The following is a 20,811-nucleotide window of genomic DNA, read 5'->3' as shown; positions in this document are numbered from 1 at the left end:
TCGCGAACAATGACAGTCTGCGCGTTTATAGCAGAGAGTCTGGGACAGAGGAGTTGGATATTCGTCGGTGATATCCTGTAGATAGTACCAGTAGTACCACCAGGATCTCAGAGGGCAGAGCGGGAGCCCAGTGGCATACAGCCAAAGATTATTGTGACAAACAGGGGAAGAAAGATGCTATAACAACTACAGAGGGATTCTGTAATAATCCGGTCCTTTGTCAGGATGGTAATGGTCAAATATATATTTGACAGTGCATATGAGAAGTGTGATAAGTGTGTATGTACCATTACACAGTGCAATAGGGAAAACTTTGAATGTTGTATTGAGTAATAATTGATACGTACACACTGCCAGCTTGTAATATTATGTGTAAGGGTCCTTAAAAACCACCAGTTGTATACATTGTCAGACTGACATAAGGTGGGAATCAGCACAGACTGACCTTTAGCACGCATTTGATAATCCGACTTATTGACTTTGAAGTACGCCTGTAATAACATAACATCAGACCGCCAGAACTGAATACCGTTGTAACCTGTGTTCAAAGCAAAGAATGACCCACATTTGTCTTAGTATTATAAATACCTACACAATTTACAGTGAAAGAGATTGGTATTGGCTCACACCAAGGGCCCCTAAATAAATCATCACTAAAACCCCTAGACCCAGATGTGAATAGCAAACTGTCAAACTGTGGAAGAAATTGTTGAAAAGGCTGGCAGCCAAAAGATGGTTTCTTGCATGTGATAAATAGAATGTTTTTTTGGAAAGTTGAATAAGGGTTGGTGGATGGCCGGGAGTTAACTAGGCATAATTTAAAATGACAAAGCAAGTGATTACAGGTGGTAACAAGTAAGTTAGTGTGAGGGAGATGTGACTAATGTAGATTTTGACAGGAAGAGTGAAGAATACAGAGCAGCCAGGTACATTGCTATATTGCATGCTCTCATTCTTAACAGCGGTACTGTGTAACATTTTTAGTGTCTTGTGTATGGGGTTAAAATTAAAGTCATTCCAGAAAAGCGTGAGTCTGAAGAAAAGGGGGTTCATATGTAAGACAGGAGGAGGCAGGTTGCCGGCTGGTTACAGTGTGAAGGAGTGTGCCTTATCTTTACTCATGTGCTGTTCTGTACTTCGTCTGCAGAGAGAGTAAAATTACAAAACATGGACTGCTGGAATATGTGGCGCTACGCTGCATATTCAAGTGTTATGATGTGATAAAATTTAATGTAATGTTTTGAAGTTAATTCACATGAATAAAAATACAGATATTGAGAAAATCCTGACCCATCCTATGAAGTATGCTGCGGTATTGCAAGGTTTTCCCCAGCCGCTACTAACCCAGTTGTTGCAGTGTGTTGATGCTGTGAGTCATAAAAAGACTGTTTAAATGTCATTTTAAAAATGGATGTTTGTTTTAAAAGTATGCAGACATGTGCTATAGTACTGCCTAAATATTATTTTTGAAAATTTATGATGTTTTAAATGTAAATGGTTGCAAGTTACCTAAAAGATAAAATGCCGTTTTGTCAGGAGAGTTATTTTTGTTCCAGGCTATTGTGTATTACAGGGGGCCAAACTAGTGCCCCCAGATAGAGTGCACAACCTCACCATGTTGAGATATGGAGTTTTGAACTCTGCTACATTACTTCCGCAGAATCCAAAAGGGGGGGAGGGAGTAGTAATACGTCTCAGTGAGACAACACACAAATTTGTTTTGCACTTGTTTGAATCAATGAACTTAGAGCTAGGTGGTCTACAAAATGTTTATGAGAGTAACCCAGATTTATGAGTTTTTCTGTGTAGATGGATTCAGATTCTTCAGAACGGCAAATATGGCACTGGGTAAGCTGTGCTATAATCACTACATATTGTGTAAGAGACCATCCCCCTCCAGCAAATCTGCACAGGAGGCGGAGGTGACATCACTCACAGATGAGTCATTACTGATTTAGTTGGAAAGGAGGTGAAAATTGCGGGATTATTGTTAATTTTATGCCGGATTTTAGTAAAAATAATTTTTTGTTGTGGTATCAATTTGTGGTCTTAATAAGGTATCTATAGGACATGATGGGGGTGGGATTCTCAAGTATTCTAGGTTATCAGATGAGTGTGGAAAAGTGTATAACATTAGTTTTTATTTTTGAGAATAAATAGGAGTCCACACTTTTGAAATAGTCTATCTATATGCAACACGAGTTTCCAATGTAAATTTGTAATGAAGAAATACTTCATCATATATAGTATGTACAATACAGGATATGAAGCATGAGTTAAGTCATTCAGAAACCACTCCCACCTTCTTGTTCCTCTCAAGGAGCAGAGATGGAGGCTGAGGCTTGTAACCTGTCAAAATGTAAGACGGCCAACATTCACACTAACTCTAGGTACGCTTTTGGCATTGCCCACGATTATGGGCCCATTGGTAGTAGAACCTTTGTTGGATCATCGGGTAAACAATTGAGAGCGTAAGAGATGACAGACCTGGCAAGGAGAGTATGTGCAGCGTGGTGTGAGCAAATTGGCTTGTCCCTGGATTCAATAATGCCACCATTAGGTTTGTAGTAGCCTGCATAATATGCGCACGGCATGATATAGGTTAAACAGCAAAGGGACCTGTGAAAAGTGCACCCTGGCCAGATTACCCGTTCCAGCGACTGCAGAACATACAACTACCCAAGGTAGGTGTGTATGAATATGGGCTCGTATGTGTTGACCTGTTCTCAAGGTGGCCTGAATCCTGGTCTGCATCTTCCCCACTGCAAAGAACACGGTCAAGAACATTTTCAGTAAATATGTGTGTAGTGACACGGGAATAGTTTTCTCCCAAGTATTGAACTGGTGTTTGTACAATGATTAAGATATCAGCAGTTTTCCAGATGTTATCCCAAAGTTATTTTGGTTGATACCGATATTAAAGAAGTGTTGTGGGAAGATTAAATACTGAGATTAAGTTTTATGTAAAGTTCTGGAACAGCCTTAACATTGGACTATTGGAGGCATGTGTCAGTGTTATAACTTGTAAATTATAAACTTCTCAGTGCCAGTAGATTCCCATTTGAAAATATCTTTGACGTGAAACGGAAATTTTAGAGCAGAAAATTCTGTGCAGTATATATAAAAAGAAGAAGAATCAGTTAGTATGGATCAGTTTTAGTTTACTGCCCAATGTGAATGTTTAATATAAATATGTCATTGTTAATGTTTTTCTTCCACTGAATTATCTGATTAAGATCAATTAATGATTATGTGATGAAAAGATTGTTCCCCACAGAAAGTGTCTAACTGGGAGCTGAAGGCGTGAAAACCAGATTCTAACAGAATATGGATGGATAAGGAAGGTAAACTGGTAGCACCCAAGGCACACTTGATGGCACTTGCATTGATGGTATGTGGCCTCACATACAGTGAAGGAAATAAGTATTTGATCCCTTGCTGATTTTGTAAGTTTGCCCACTGTCAAAGACATGAACAGTCTAGAATTTTTAGGCTAGGTTAATTTTACCAGTGAGAGATAGATTATATTTAAAAAAAAAAGAAAATCACATTGTCAAAATTATATATATTTATTTGCATTGTGCACAGAGAAATAAGTATTTGATCCCTTTGGCAAACAAGACTTAATACTTGGTGGCAAAACCCTTGTTGGCAAGCACAGCAGTCAGACGTTTTTTGTAGTTAATGATGAGGTTTGCACACATGTTAGATGGAATTTTGGCCCACTCCTCTTTGCAGATCATCTGTAAATCATTAAGATTTCGAGGCTGTCGCTTGGCAACTTGGATCTTCAGCTCCCTCCATAAGTTTTCAATGGGATTAAGGTCTGGAGACTGTCTAGGCCACTCCATGACCTTAATGTGCTTCTTTTTGAGCCACTCCTTTATTGCCTTGGCTGTATGTTTCGGGTCATTGTCGTGCTGGAAGACCCAGCTATGAGCCATTTTTAATGTCCTGGTGGAGGGAAGAAGGTTGTCATTCAGGATTTGACGGTACATGGCTCCATCCATTCTCCCAGTGATGCGGTGAAGTAGTCCTGTGCCCTTAGCAGAGAAACACCCCCAAAACATAATGTTTCCACCTCCATGCTTGACAGTGGGGATGGTGTTCTTTGGGTCATAGGCAGCATTTCTCTTCCTCCAAACACGGCGAGTTGCGTTAATGCCAAAGAGCTCAATTTTAGTCTCATCTGACCACAGCACCTTCTCCCAATCACTCTCAGAATCATCCAGATGTTCATTTGCAAACTTCAGACGGGCCTGTACATGTGCCTTCTTGAGCAGGGGGACCTTGCGGGCACTGCAGGATTTTAATCCATTACGGCGTAATGTGTTACCAATGGTTTTCTTGGTGACTGTGGTCCCAGCTGCCTTGAGATCATTAACAAGTTCCCCCCGTGTAGTTTTCGGCTGACCTCAGGATCAAGGATACCCCACGAGGTGAGATTTTACATGGAGCCCCAGATCGATGTCGATTGACAGTCATTTTGTATGTCTTCCATTTTCTTACTATTGCACCAACAGTTGTCTCCTTCTCACCCAGCGTCTTACTTATGGTTTTGTAGCCCATTCCAGCCTTCTGCAGGTCTATGATCTTGTCCCTGACATCCTTAGAAAGCTCTTTGGTCTTGCCCATGTTGTAGAGGTTAGAGTCAGACTGATTAATTGAGTCTGTGGACAGGAGTCTTTTATACAGGTGACCATTTTAGACAGCTGTCTTTAATGCAGGCACCAAGTTGATTTGGAGCGTGTAACTGGTCTGGAGGAGGCTGAACTCTTAATGGTTGGTAGGGGATCAAATACTTATTTCTCTGTGCACAATGCAAATAAATATATATAATTTTGACTATGTGATTTTCTTTATTTTTTTTAATATAATCTATCTCTCACTGGTAAAATTAACCTAGCCTAAAAATTCTAGACTGTTCATGACTTTGACAGTGGGCAAACTTACAAAATCAGCAAGGGATCAAATACTTATTTCCTCCACTGTATGTCCCAAGACTGCAAGGATCGATTTGGTAAGATCTAATTGGTATGCCCCAGGTTTTACAGCTGTTGCTGCTAAATTCTGTCAGAGCTGTTTGATTTACCTACAGAACAGTTCTGGCAGACCGGTGCCAACCTTATTATACCCGCCTCCCACAAAGAGAAGAGACCTTGATTGGCCTTCCCAGGTTAAACAAGTTGTTTTTTTTAGCTTCCTAAGATATTAGGTATATGTATCAGGGTGTTAATTTGAATCTTAGAGCTGGTAAGAGAAAGAAATTGGTTTGAGACACTTGTCAGATGAACATATGGTATCTGTGAATATTTTTGTGGGTAGGAGCTGTTACAGTTAATTAGCTGAAAACAAGGTACAAATCCTGTTGAAAAGTGTAACACCAAGAGCAAAATAAAATTTACCCAGTAGCTACATATTTTCTAGGTGCCCTGTCCAGCGGGACAGAGATGTTTTTCTTATACAAAGGTGTTTGTTTGATTTAATTTAAGGGCCAGACATTGTTATTGTATGTACTTAGAATAACTTTTATATTCGTTCTGATTTACGTACCCTTTTTCTGTCAAAATTTGATTATGCGTTTAAAAAGACCCAAATGAACTTTTACGCCCATGATAACCGATCGGGAGCCTTATTGGCTAAACAATTAAAAGTTACTACATCTAAACAAAAAAATAGCTTTCTAGTTGATTCGCAAGGCCATAAAACTTCACACCCTCAAAAGATTGTGGATCAGTTTGCATCTTATTATGATTCCCTTTATAATCTTCAGCAGGATCAGGGCATGTAAATGCCGACAGCAGCTGACATAGCTGTGTTTCTAGACACAGTCTCCCTCCCCCATTTGTCCAAAGATCAGGTTGCTTCCCTTTCGCTCCCCATTTCTCTGGAGGAGGTTACGAGTGCCATTGTGTCATTAAAGGCTTTTAAATCCCCTGGTCTGGATGGGTTCTCTAATGGGTTCTATAAGAAATATGCCTTAATTTTGGCTCCTTCACTTGGTGTCTGTGTTCAATTTGACAATAGTTAAGGGTTCCTTTCCCCCCGGAGATGCTAGAAGCTCTCATAATTACTCTGCCTAAACCTGGCAAGGAGCCGACTACTCCTGCGAATTTCCTGCCGATCTCCTTGCTGAGTACGAGATTATTTTTAAATCTCTTTAGAGCTGCGGAACTCGCTCGGGCCCCTTCTCTGCTTTTAGCCTTGGATGGGGAGAAGGCATTTTACCGTATTCATTGGGGTTTTATGGAGGCAACATTGATTAAATTTGGTTTTACAGGGTCAATTAAATCTGCCGTCTTGGCTTTGTATTCGTCTCCTTCTGCTAGGGTGTTTGCATCTGGGTGTTTCTCGGGACCCTTTCTCAGGGGCGTAGCTAGGGGGGGCAGGCAGGGCATGTGCCCCGGGCTCAATTAGGTGGTAGGGAAGGGGGGCGCCGAAGAGCAGCTGATCGATGCTGATAGGCGCCCCGTATGTCGGACACCTGCAGCAGCTTTATCAAGAGCCAGGAAATTATGGCGTTCTGACTGGGGTCTGTGATGGCCAGGGAGTGGACCAGTCCAGTCACCTGACCTCACGTCAGTGACATGAGGTCAGGGGACAGGTCCACTACCGTGCTGCAGCCTTCCAGCTCTGCCTCTATTCTGTGCTCTGCTGTTACACACAGCCAGCCGAGAAGCAGAGGAGGAAGCTCCGCCCACAGCCCGTCCTGACCTGTGATGCTGTCAGCAAGGAGACATGGTGAGTGTGTGTATGTGTGTGTAGTGTGTATACAGTGTGTGTCTCTGTCTTTGTATGTGTATATGTTACAGTGTGTGTGTGTGTGTGTGTGTGTGTGTGTGTGTGTATGTGTGTGTGTGTGTCTCTGTCTGTCTGTGTCTCTGTGTCTCTGCATGTGTTTGTCTCTTACATCTACTTCATTATCTGTACTCAGAGAGTTATCACGGTGTTATCTGTGGTGTTACATAGGACTGCAGGCAACAGCTACTACATTATCTGTAATCAGAGAGTTATCACTGTGTTATCTGTGATGTTACATAGGACTGCAGGCAACAGCTACTACATTATCTGCAATCAGAGAGTTATCACTGTCTTATCTGTGGTGTTACATAGGACTGCAGGTGACATCTACTACATTATCTGTAATCAGAGAGTTATCACTGTGTTATCTGTGGTGTTACACAGGACTGCAGACAATATCTACTACATTATCTGTAATCAGAGAGTTATCACTGTGTTATCTGTGGTGTTACATAGGACTGCAGGTGACATATACTACATTATCTGTAATCAGAGAGTTATCATTGTGTTATCTGTGGTGTTACATAGGACTGCAGGCAACATCTACCACATTATCAGTAATCAGAGAGTTAACACTGTGTTATCTGTGGTATTACATAGGACTGCAGGTAACACTACTATCTGTATTTAGAGAGTTATCACTGTGTTATCTGTGGTGTTACATAGGACTGCAGGCAACATCTACCACATTATCGGTAATCAAAGAGTTATCACTGTGTTATCTGTGGTGTTACATAGGACTGCAGGTGACATATACTACATTATCTGTACTCAGAGAGTTAGTACTGTGTTATCTATGTTGTTACATAGGACTGCAGGTAACATCTGCTACATTATCTGTACTCAGAGAGTTATCACTGTGTGTTATCTGTGTTGTTATATAGGACTTCAGGTGACATCCACTACATTATCTGTGCTGTGTACATATGTGCCTGTGTGCGTATATATAGGTCTGTTTGTGAATGTGTCTTTGTGCTTGTATATTTGTGCCTTTTATGTATTTGCATGTGTTCCTGTCTGTGCATTTATCTGCCGTTGTGTGTGCGTATATGTGTCTGTACGTCTATATATTTATCTGTATGTATATATTCCAGATGTGTGTATGTATATTTGCCTGTATGTCTAAATATCTGTCTTTATGTATGTACAGTATATATGTTCCAGCGTGTCCATATATGTGGTTCATTTTTGGTTTGTGTAGGGGGCAATAGAGAGCCTTGCACAGGGCGCCATCCAAGCTAAGGCCGGCCCTGGCGGTCACCAACCCTAGTCAGAAGGAACTCCGCCGCTGCCTGCGCCGCATTACCTCCTCGGCTCCTCCGGTAAGTCACACCAGGCAGAGCGGAGAGTGATAGCGGTAGGCTACCGCTCACCGGTCTGTTCCGGTCTGTTCACAGTGTGGCGCTAAGTACAAGGGGGGGGGGGGTGTGGCGCTATTTACAAGGGGGGGAATGTGGCGCTATTTACAAGGGGGGGAGTGTGGCGCTATTTACAAAGTTTGTAAATTGTAGAAATGCTTTTATACTCGAGTTACATGAAAAAAATTGTGAAAAAAAAATTACACGTCATTGATTGGTAGAGAAAGCAAACATGGCGAGGGGGAAGGAGATGTCGGGAAATAAGTTGGGGGGGGTGCCAATCTGAATCTTTGCCCTGGGAGCAGGAGCACCTAGCTACGCCTCTGCCCTTTCGTATCACTAATGGGACTAGGCAGAGGTGCCCCCTGTCTCGTCTCATCTTTGCACTTACGATGGAACCCCTGGCGGAGCGAGTTAGAACGTCTCCTGGAATTCGGGGGAATCACGGTGGGTTAGTAGGAACACAGGATTGGCCTTTATGCCGACGATGTGATCTTGGCAGTGACAAACCCAGTTGCCACTTTACCGTGTGTCCTGGATCTCTTAAATGCCTTTGGGGGGGCCTCTTATTATAAAATTAACAGGTCAAAGTCCCTACTTCTTAACATTGGATTAGATTCCATTACTAAGTCCTATACACCGCATTCCAAATTATTATGCAAATGTTATTTTTCGCTGATTTTCCTAAATATTCGATCCAAATGACAGTCAGTATAATCTTCAAGCCATCAACTGTTGGAGTATAAGGGTATGTTCACACGGCGGGGGTCCGTAACGGCTGAAATTACGGGGATGTTTCAGCCTGAAAACATCCCCGTAATTTCAGCCGTACCGGCATGTGCAGGCGCTTGAACGCCGCGTCAATTACGGCCGTAATTAGCGCTGCTATTCATTGGAGTCAATGAATAGCGGCTCCAATTACGGCCAAAGAAGTGACAGGTCACTTCTTTGACGCGGGCGTCTATTTACGCGCCGTCATTTGACAGCGGCGCGTAAATATACGCCTCGTGTGAACAGACAAACGTCTGCCCATTGCTTTCAATGGGCAGATGTTTGTCAGCGCTATTGAGGCGCTATTTTCAGACGTAATTCGGGGCAAAAACGCCCGAATTACGTCCGTAAATAGGCCGTGTGAACATACCCTAATGCAAATTTTATTGAACAAATCTCCTAATGATAACAGATTTTTTTTTTTAGAAGTAAAAAAACTCAAAATGCACTGTTTCAAATTATTATGCACAACAGAGATCAAAATATTTTAAAGGTTGTAAAGAGAACTAAAATGGTAATTTGTAGCATCAGGAGGTCATATTTACAGAAATCAAAAGCTCTTTCAATAAAAAAAAACTTAGCAGGCCAAGTTACATGTTAACATGGGACCCCTTCTTTGATATCACCTTCACAATTCTTGCATCCATTGAATTTTTGAGTATTTGGACAGTTTCTGCTTGAATATCTTTGCAGGATGTCAGAATAGCCTCCCAGAGCTTCTGTTTTGATGTGAACTGCCTCCCACCCTCATAGATATTTTGCTTGAGGATGCTCCAAAGGTTCTCAATAGGGTTGAGGTATGGGGAACATGGGGGCCACACCATGAGTTTCTCTCCTTTTATGCCCATAGCAGCCAATGACACAGAGGTATTCTTTGCAGCATGAGATGGTGCATTGTCATGCATGAAGATAATTTTGCTGCGGAAGGCATGGTTCTTCTTTTTGTACCACGGAAGAAAGTGGTCAGTTATAAACTCTAAATACTTTGCAGAGGTCATTTTCACACCGTCAGGGACCCTAAAGGGGCCTAAAAGCTCTCTCCCCATGATTCCAGCCCAAAACATGACTCCGCCACCTCCTTGTTGACGTCGCAGCCTTGTTGGGACATGGTGGCCATTCACCAACTATCCACTGGTCTTACCTCAATTCTGTATGGACATCTGACTCTTCGGGGGTGGTGCAGATCTCGGTCCTTCCATTACGGTATTTATACACATTTATCCCACAGTTAGAGCTAGCCGGGTGGGAAAATTTGAGTGTTAGGAAAATTGGGGATTTGTACAGGGATGGGAAGCAGGCCACATTTGAGGCGCTTCAGAATAAATTTAGCCTTCCAACTGTAGATTTCTACAAGTTCCTTAGGATCAGACATGCTTTGCGGTCTATAGATATAGTTTCTCATACTTTTCCTAAGGTTGCCCTTGTTTTTTGTTGTTGTCATCTAGGAGTTCTGGGGGAATATCCACATTTTATAACTCCTTTTTTTAAACTGTCTCATTAGATAAATCTTCCCACATGCTAATCTGGGAGAGAGACTTTGAACTCCAGTTCTCCTTACCTGATTGGAAGCACGCTCTTTCTTGGGTAAGGAGGGTCTCACATGGTATTAACCACTGGGAGTTGGCACAGAAATTGTTCCTTCATTGGTATTTCACTCCTGTTAGGTTTGCTCAAATGGATAAATCTTATCCGGAGTCCTGTTGGAGGCATTGTGGGCTTAAGGGTACTTACTTCCATATGTGGTGGTCCTGTCCGGTAATTAAACCGTTATGGGATTCCATTTTTACGTTGATTCATACGGTCACTACCCATGTGATTCCTCCGGAGTCATCCCTGGCTTTGTGTTTCTTGGGAATGAAGCATATCCCAAGAGAACTGGTAGTGGTTGTTAGTCATATCATTCTTGCCACAAGATTAATCATTGCCCGACATTGGAAATTGCCTATTACCACTAAAAACGGGAAGTGATTCATGAAGTGACTCACTCTTGTAAGATGAAACAGTTGTGCTGTACCAGATACCCTGGAGGTCGTTCATATATAGCTCTCTGGTTGCCGTGGACCCTGTATCAGGCTATTACTTCCTTATAGCCTCTTTTGGTACTCTGTGTCTTAGATGTTAATATATAGTAAGATTGGTTGTATAGATTTATGAAGAATCTAACCGTCCTTTCAATTTACTAATTGCTTTTTGGTCACTGATATTGACCATATTTGTATTTATGTACTCAGGTATTCTTTGTGTCTCATTTTTTTTTTTCTCTTCTCCTTCCTTACCTTTCCTTTTTTTAGTGCTGAATTGCAAGAAAAAGAGAGTCTCAAAGGGCGCTGCTACACTTAGGTTAACGCATCAATACATGAGCTATAATAAGTCACGTACAAGTGGAAATAATAAAAAGGTTTATTAGATAATAAGGCTACGCGTTTCAATGCCGCACCGGCATCTTCATCAGGCCACGAAAAAACATACAAACTTCACTGCTTAAATACAACCGTACTATTAGGAGAAAAAAACGCCAATGTGACCGGGGTCAGAGTACTCCAATGACGTCATAGGTCAAGGTTTGAACTTAGAATATCAATGTTAGTAAAAACAATGAGTAGTTATACATATGAGGGGAAGAACAACAGTAACTTACAATGCTATAGAACAAAAGCATAAGTTATTAGCAAGAAATGACATAATGGTGGGATAAACCTCATTTAAACACTTGCGCGGCGCACTAAACATCCAAAAGGATGCTAAATACAGAAACATCCGTTTGGATCCCAGAGTAACATCCGTTTGGATGCCAGAGTAACATCCATTTAGATGTTAATGGACCCAAGCATCCATTTGGATGCATAAATTAATATAAGACATCCATTTGGATGCCAAAGTAACATCCATTTGGACGCTAAGAACAAAAGCGTCCATTTGGATGCATAAAAGACATCCATTTGGATGCTGAACAAGAAGGCATCAGCCGAGTGTACAGCCAAACATATTGGACATACTTTTGGAATAGCAAAGTACAACGGGTTATCAAATTGGATGTTAGTAAGATGGAGCAACAGCAGATAAAATTAAAGGAAAAAAGAACAGTATCAACACGTGTAGAGGCTGGGCAAAGAACATGACAAAATATAATAAATAATACATTATTAAAATGATGTAAAAAGGTTTGTGTATAAAAACATATGAACTATACAGGGTTATACATATAAAAAAATTATTATAGTCAAATTTCATTTGAGAGAATATAATAATGCATAGAGGGTGGGATAATAGACTTATTTTAGTTCAAAGAGAACCGGAAAATCAGAAAGCTGGAATTATTAGCAAAACGAAAAAAAAGGGCTAGCAGGGTACCATAGATTACTAAAAGATGGTAAATCAATGGGTGGGCATACCTAAAAAAGGGACCACTGAAAACTCTTATGGGATTATCAATGAGAGGAAAAAAAGAACAGGACTTCAAAGTGTCAATTTTTCAATAGTAACGTAATACTTTTAAAATTTTATTCTAGGGTTGATTCCGATATATCATTCAGACCGTCTGGCTGGAGGGCCTTAAGCTTAAAAATCCAGTAGTTTTCACGCTGTTTGAGCTTGCTGAATCTGTTAGCAACATTAGGTGGAATCTGTTCAATGGGTGTGATAAGTATGTTACTGAAAAGGCTGATATGTGCAGAAGCAAAGTGACGGGAGACACTATGCTTCATAAAGCCCGTATTTATATTAAACCTATGGTTATTAATTCTTGTCCGTAGGCATTGTAAGAGAACTGGTAGTGGTTGTTAGTCATATCATTCTTGCCACAAGATTAATCATTGCCCGACATTGGAAATTGCCTATTACCCCCTAAAAACGGGAAGTGATTAATGAAGTGACTCACTCTTGTAAGATGAAACAGTTGTGCTGTGCCAGATACCCTGGAGGTCGTTCACATATAGCTCTCTGGTTGCCGTGGACCCTGTATCAGGCTATTACTTCCTTATAGCCTCTTTTGGTACTCTGTGTCTTAGATGTTAATATATAGTAAGATTGGTTGTATAGATGTATGAAGAATCTAACCGTCCTTTCAATTTACTAATTGCTTTTTGGTCACTGATATTGACCATATTTGTATTTATGTACTAAGGTATTCTTTGTGTCTCATTTTTTTTTCTCTCTTCTCCTTTCTTACCTTTCCTTTCCTTTTTTTACTTCTTGATTGTCTATACTGAAGTCATTGAATGTATAATCCTTATTGTATGCTTTTGAAAAATTAATAAAAATTCTATTTATAAGAAACCCCAAAAAAACAAAACAATACAAAAAAAAGAATAACTTTTATATTATGTAGATGTTGTTATCACCAGATGAACATTTATTTTAACAATTGATAAAGGTTGGGTCCCCAGCAAAAGCCATTAACCGGTTAAGGACTAGGCTGTTTTACAGCTAAATGACCAGAGCAAATTTCACAATTTTGCTATGCGCTTCTTTAGATGACTATAACTCAGCAGGTGAATAAAGTTCATCTTTGAATTTTACACTCTTTTTAAAGGACAGATAGGGCTTTGTTTTAGTGGCATTTGTCAGTATATATAATTTTTTTTTTTTCTCTAAAGTGGGCAAAATTGGAAAAAAATGCAAGAATTTAACAATTGCGTCGGTTTATGCTAGCATTTTTCACACACGGTATGAACCACGGCCAAAATTAATCTCCTTTCACATTCTTCCACTTCTCCAGTGCATGGGGATACCAAATATGTGAGCCTTATTCACTGTGCGGGCATGTGCCAGGGCTTGGCATAAAAGGAGGCTTTTTGGCCTTTTCGGTCCAGGAATTTTGCATTTGATTTTATAGCCGTATACTGTTTTCTGGGGGGTCTAATGCTGCTGAAACATTAGAAACACCCCATAAATGACTTCATTCACACAAGTAGACCCCACAAGGTTTCCTTCAAGGGGTTTATCATATTTTTAGCAAGTCCAGTTTTCTTCTGAAAGTTTCTTGAATAAGATGGAACAAAATAAAATCAGCACTTTTTTAGCAAATGCGTCAGTTTAGGCTAGTATTTTTCACACACGGTATAGACCACGGACAAAATTCATCTCCTTTCACATTCTTCCACTTCTCCCGTGCATGGGGATACCAAATATGTGTGCCTTATTCGCTGTGCGGGCATGTGCCAGGGCTTGGCATAAAAGGAGGCTTTTTGGCCTTTTCGGTCCAGGAATTTTGCATTTGATTTTAGAGCCGCATACTGTTTTCTGGGGGGCCTAATGCTGCTGAAACATTAGAAACACCCCATAAATGACTTCATTCACACAAGTAGACCCCACAAGGTTTCCTTCAAGGGGTTTATCATATTTTTAGCAAGTCCAGTTTTCTTCTGAAAGTTTCTTGAATAAGATGGAACAAAATAAAATCAGCACTTTTTTAGCAAATGCGTCAGTTTAGGCTAGTATTTTTCACACACGGTATAGACCACGGACAAAATTCATCTCCTTTCACATTCTTCCACTTCTCCCGTGCATGGGGATACCAAATATGTGTGCCTTATTCGCTGTGCGGGCATGTGCCAGGGCTTGGCATAAAAGGAGGCTTTTTGGCCTTTTCGGTCCAGGAATTTTGCATTTGATTTTAGAGCCGCATACTGTTTTCTGGGGGGCCTAATGCTGCTGAAACATTAGAAACACCCCATAAATGACTTCATTCACACAAGTAGACCCCACAAGGTTTCCTTCAAGGGTTTATCATATTTTTAGCAAGTCCAGTTTTCTTCTGAAAGTTTCTTGAATAAGATGGAACAAAATAAAATCAGCACTTTTTTAGCAAATGCGTCAGTTTAGGCTAGTATTTTTCACACACGGTATAGACCACGGCCAAAATTCATCTCCTTTCACGTTCTTCCACTTCTCCCGTGCATGGGGATACCAAATATGTGAGCCTTATTCACTGTGCGGGCATGTGCCAGGGCTTGGCATAAAAGGAGGCTTTTTGGCCTTTTCGGTCCAGGAATTTTGCATTTGATTTTATAGCCGTATACTGTTTTCTGGGGGGTCTAATGCTGCTGAAACATTAGAAACACCCCATAAATGACTTCATTCACACAAGTAGACCCCACAAGGTTTCCTTCAAGGGGTTTATCATATTTTTAGCAAGTCCAGTTTTCTTCTGAAAGTTTCTTGAATAAGATGGAACAAAATAAAATCAGCACTTTTTTAGCAAATGCGTCAGTTTAGGCTAGTATTTTTCACACACGGTATAGACCACGGACAAAATTCATCTCCTTTCACATTCTTCCACTTCTCCCGTGCATGGGGATACCAAATATGTGTGCCTTATTCGCTGTGCGGGCATGTGCCAGGGCTTGGCATAAAAGGAGGCTTTTTGGCCTTTTCGGTCCAGGAATTTTGCATTTGATTTTAGAGCCGCATACTGTTTTCTGGGGGGCCTAATGCTGCTGAAACATTAGAAACACCCCATAAATGACTTCATTCACACAAGTAGACCCCACAAGGTTTCCTTCAAGGGGTTTATCATATTTTTAGCAAGTCCAGTTTTCTTCTGAAAGTTTCTTGAATAAGATGGAACAAAATAAAATCAGCACTTTTTTAGCAAATGCGTCAGTTTAGGCTAGTATTTTTCACACACGGTATAGACCACGGACAAAATTCATCTCCTTTCACATTCTTCCACTTCTCCCGTGCATGGGGATACCAAATATGTGTGCCTTATTCGCTGTGCGGGCATGTGCCAGGGCTTGGCATAAAAGGAGGCTTTTTGGCCTTTTCGGTCCAGGAATTTTGCATTTGATTTTAGAGCCGCATACTGTTTTCTGGGGGGCCTAATGCTGCTGAAACATTAGAAACACCCCATAAATGACTTCATTCACACAAGTAGACCCCACAAGGTTTCCTTCAAGGGTTTATCATATTTTTAGCAAGTCCAGTTTTCTTCTGAAAGTTTCTTGAATAAGATGGAACAAAATAAAATCAGCACTTTTTTAGCAAATGCGTCAGTTTAGGCTAGTATTTTTCACACACGGTATAGACCACGGCCAAAATTCATCTCCTTTCACGTTCTTCCACTTCTCCCGTGCATGGGGATACCAAATATGTGTGCCTTATTCACTGTGCGGGCATGTGCCAGGGCTTGGCATAAAAGGAGGCTTTTTGGCCTTTTCGGTCCAGGAATTTTGCATTTGATTTTAGAGCCGCATACTGTTTTCTGGGGGGCCTAATGCTGCTGAAAGATTAGAATCACCCCATAAATGACTTCATTCACACAAGTAGACCCCACAAGGTTTCCTTCAAGGGGTTTATCATATTTTTAGCAAGTCCAGTTTTCTTCTGAAAGTTTCTTGAATAAGATGGAACAAAATAAAATCAGGACTTTTTTAGCAAATGCGTCAGTTTAGGCTAGTATTTTTCACACACGGTATAGTCCACGGACAAAATTAATCTCCTTTCACATTCTTCCACTTCTCCCGTGCATGGGGATACCAAATATGTGTGCCTTATTCGCTGTGCGGGCATGTGCCAGGGCTTGGCATAAAAGGAGGCTTTTTGGCCTTTTCGGTCCAGGAATTTTGCATTTGATTTTATAGCCGCATACTGTTTTCTGGGGGGCCTAATGCTGCTGAAACATTAGAAACACCCCATAAATGACTTCATTCACACAAGTAGACCCCACAAGGTTTCCTTCAAGGGGTTTATCATATTTTTAGCCAGTCCAGTTTTCTTCTGAAAGTTTCTTGAATAAGATGGAACAAAATAAAATCAGCACTTTTTTAGCAAATGCGTCAGTTTAGGCTAGCATTTTTCACACACGGTATAGACCACGGTCAAAATTCATCTCCTTTCACATTCTTCCACTTCTCCCGTGCATGGGGATACCAAATATGTGTGCCTTATTCACTGTGCGGGCATGTGCCAGGGCTTGGCATAAAAGGAGGCTTTTTGGTCCAGGAATTCTGCATTTGATTTTATAGCAGTGTACTGTTTTCTGGGGGGCCTAATGCTGCTGAAACATTAGAAACACCCTATAAATGACTTCATTCACACAAGTAGACCCCACAAGGTTTCCTTCAAGGGGTTTATCATATTTTTAGACAGTCCAGTTTTCTTCTGAAAGTTTCTTGAATAAGATGGAACAAAATAAAATTAGCTTTTTTTTTTAACAAATGCGTCAGTTTATGCTAGCTTTTTCACACACAAAATGGACCACGGACAAAATTCATCGCATTTCACATTCTTCCTCTTCTCCCGTGCATGGGGATACCAAATATGTGTGCTTTATTCATGGGCATGTGCCAGGGCTTGGCATAAAAAGAGGCTTTTTGGCCTTTTCGGTCCAGGAATTCTGCACTTGATTTTATAGCCGCATACTGTTTTCTGGGGGGCCTAATGCTGCTGAAACATTGGAAACACCCCATAAATGACTTCGTTCACACAAGTAGACCCCACAAGGTTTCCTTCAAGGGGTTTATCATATTTTTAGCAAGTCCAGTTTTCTTCTGAAAGTTTCTTGAATAAGATGGAACAAAATAAAATCAGCACTTTTTTAGCAAATGCGTCAGTTTAGGCTAGTATTTTTCACACACGGTATGGACCACGGCCAAAATTCATCTCCTTTCACGTTCTTCCACTTCTCCCGTGCATGGGGATACCAAATATGTGTGCCTTATTCACTGTGCGGGCATGTGCCAGGGCTTGGCATAAAAGGAGGCTTTTTGGCCTTTTCGGTCCAGGAATTTTGCATTTGATTTTATAGCCGCATACTGTTTTCTGGGGGGCCTAATGCTGCTGAAAGATTAGAATCACCCCATAAATGACTTAATTCACGCAAGCAGACCCCACAAGGTTTTCTTCAAGGGGTTTATCATATTTTTAGACAGTCCAGTTTTCTTCTGAAAGTTTCTTGAATAAGATGGAACAAAATAAAATTAGCAATTTTTTAGCAAATGCGTCAGTTTATACCAGCATTTTTCACACACGGTATAGACCACGGTCAAAATTAATCTCCGTTCACATTCTGCCACTTCTCCCGTGCACGGGGATACCAAATATGTGGCCTTATTTATCACATAGAGATGTAGGAGGGCGGAGGATAGAAGAATATTATTTCACATATCGCTTTTTTTCAAAGCTGGTTTTACAAAACTCAACAGAGTTTCTATAACACTTCCAAAATATCTGCTCGTCCACACTTACATTCTGCTCGGGGGTGTAGAGTTGCAGAAATAAATTATTCAGGGAATTTATTAGCGGTCTTATTTTGAACAACCGATCCCGGTTTGCATCGGTACTTGGGGGGGCCTGTGCGTTGTCATTGAAGTGGAGGAACCTCATTATTGTCTCATAACGAGACCTGGGCATTACTGCAGAATATACTGGGGTGGCTTGGGCGGGTCTTGTTGACCAGTAAGACCTAATGGAGGGCTTTTTGACAATACCCATATTTAGGGTGAGCCCCAAATTTTTTTTTAATTCCTGCAAATTGGTGGGCGTCCAATCTCTGGCATGGGTGGATGAAGGTTTCTGCCTTATATATTGCGTGGCATATAAATTTGTTTCGTGGACAATCTGATTTAGGATGTCGTCCGTTATAAATAAATGGAAGTAATCCATTTGGACAAAATTTGTATTGTCCACGGTTATGCCAGGAGTGGCCGTAAATCCGTGGATTCTAGGCCCAAAAGATGGGGCAGGTGCCCATACAAGAGCCTGGACTGGAGGGACCAGGCTGTCCCGTGCTACAGCGCTACTTGGCCCTGCGCTTTCATGTTCTGCAGTTTCGACTGCATCAGGGACAACGTCCCCTGAAGATGAACCTGAAGTGACGCTGTCATCGTCACTACCTAAAACAGGTTCCATCTCGGACGCCATCTCTGATGCGGTCTCCGACTCAGACCACAGCATGGCGTATGCCTCCTCGGCGCTAAACAACTTCCTCGCCATAACGTAACTAACACTAACACTAACTAAACAAATTTTATTTTTTTATTTTTTTTATAAAACACACAAACTAAGGCCCCATGCACACGACCGTGCCCGCAATTGCTGTCCGCGATCGCGGGCACGGCCGGCCGCTGACTGACAGCCGCATTTTCGGGCCGTGCTCCCATACAAAGTATGGGAGCACGGCCCGCAAAATGCGAAAGAACGGACATGTTCCATAATTCCCGGAACATTTCCACGGCACTGACACCCTTCCGTAGTGCTACTGAAAGGTGTCAGCGTTCAATGAAAGTGAATGGCTCAGTTTTTGCGGACCGCAGTTGCGGTCCGCAAAAACGGAGGTTTTTTGCTGTCGTGTGCATGGGGCCTAACTGCTATATATATCTACACTACCGCTAACAAAAAAATAAACCGCTATTGCTATATATATTATATATATATGTGGATATATATATAATTATATACTCCCTACCTGCCTATTCTAATAGAATAAAAGAAAGAAAGGTAGATAGATAGAAAAAAAGATAGATGGATAGATAGATTGTATAGATAGATAGAAATCTATCTATACAGAGAATGTTTTAGAGTGTAACTGTATTTTTTTGTAACTGTAACTGTAATCTTCTGGCAGCAATTCTCCCGAGTCTCTTTTTCTCCTCAAACTGAAACAATATTTGAGGAGAAGAAAAGAGGCAGGAGATTTACTGCCAGAAAACTCAAAATAAAACAAATGTGGTCGCTGTGATTTTCACAGCGACCACATGTTCAGGGACCATCAGATTGGTCCCTGATACTCTGCCCAGTGCCCAGAGCTGTTGGTAACAGCGAGGGCACAGGGCTGTGTGCACGCGATCGCGGGCACAGGGCTGTGTGCACGCGATCGCGTGCACACTGTTTTATAAGCAGAAATGCATGTGATCGCTGTGATTGGTTGTCACAGCGACCACATGTTCAGGGACCATCAGATTGGTCCCTGATACTCTGCCCAGTGCCCAGAGCTGTTGGTAACAGTGAGGGCACAGGGCTGTGTGCACGCGATCGCGTGCACACTGTTTTCTATGCAGAAATGCATGTGATCGCTGTGATTGGTTGTCACAGCGATCACATGTTCAGGGGCCAAAAGATTGACCCCTGACATTCTGCCCAGTGCCCATGGCTGTTAGCAACAGCCAGGGCATAGAGCTGTGTGCACGCGATCGCGCGTGCACAGTCTCTGAAGTGCGGCCGTATATATACTATACGCCGGACTTTAGAGACCCTAACCGCTGGCCGTATTTTTACGGCCAGCGGTCGGGAACCTGTTAAACATGAACTAAAAGACTTAACATGATAAACTCCATCACTGAGTTGCGGCAGGCGCAGCCTGAGACAATACAAGGCGCTTGTCATGAACTGACGGCAGTGTCACAATTCTAAGCAGCCGCCCAAACAAGCAACTTGCCGGGGAAGAGAACAGATGCGGAGGGTTTTATGGCAGTCACAATAAAACTCCACTACTCCGTCTATGTGGGTACTCACCCCAGACTCACAGTATGAGGTGCTGTGTACAGCCCGGTGACGTATACTAACAAGGGATGGTGACTGACAGATAAGAAGGACCAAACCAAGTCCTGATGACATCAGCAATTGGCAAATTAAAGTAAAGGCCAAAGACCTGAGTGAAACCGTCAGCCAAGTGTTTCACAGTGGAAGATAAGTGACGAGGAGGAGGGTAATAATAAATCCCCCACTGGACACCAATGTAGTCTGACTCCATGAATGTGTCATAATTATGACCAATACATGTACCGTGGCAGTAGAAGTTTGGATTACTGCTAACATTAGTTGGTTTAGCAATAAAGAATGCTCATAATATAGAGAAAGTGGGTGACAGATTTGACAATGTTACAGAAGATGGTTTGATGTTTTAATGCTGCCCAAGGGGGCATGTGCATGTGCCAAGTAG

The sequence above is a fragment of the Rhinoderma darwinii genome, chromosome 3 (assembly GCF_050947455.1).
Source record: "Rhinoderma darwinii isolate aRhiDar2 chromosome 3, aRhiDar2.hap1, whole genome shotgun sequence".
Lineage (NCBI taxonomy): Eukaryota > Metazoa > Chordata > Amphibia > Anura > Rhinodermatidae > Rhinoderma > Rhinoderma darwinii.
This window is presented reverse-complemented; position numbering follows the sequence as displayed.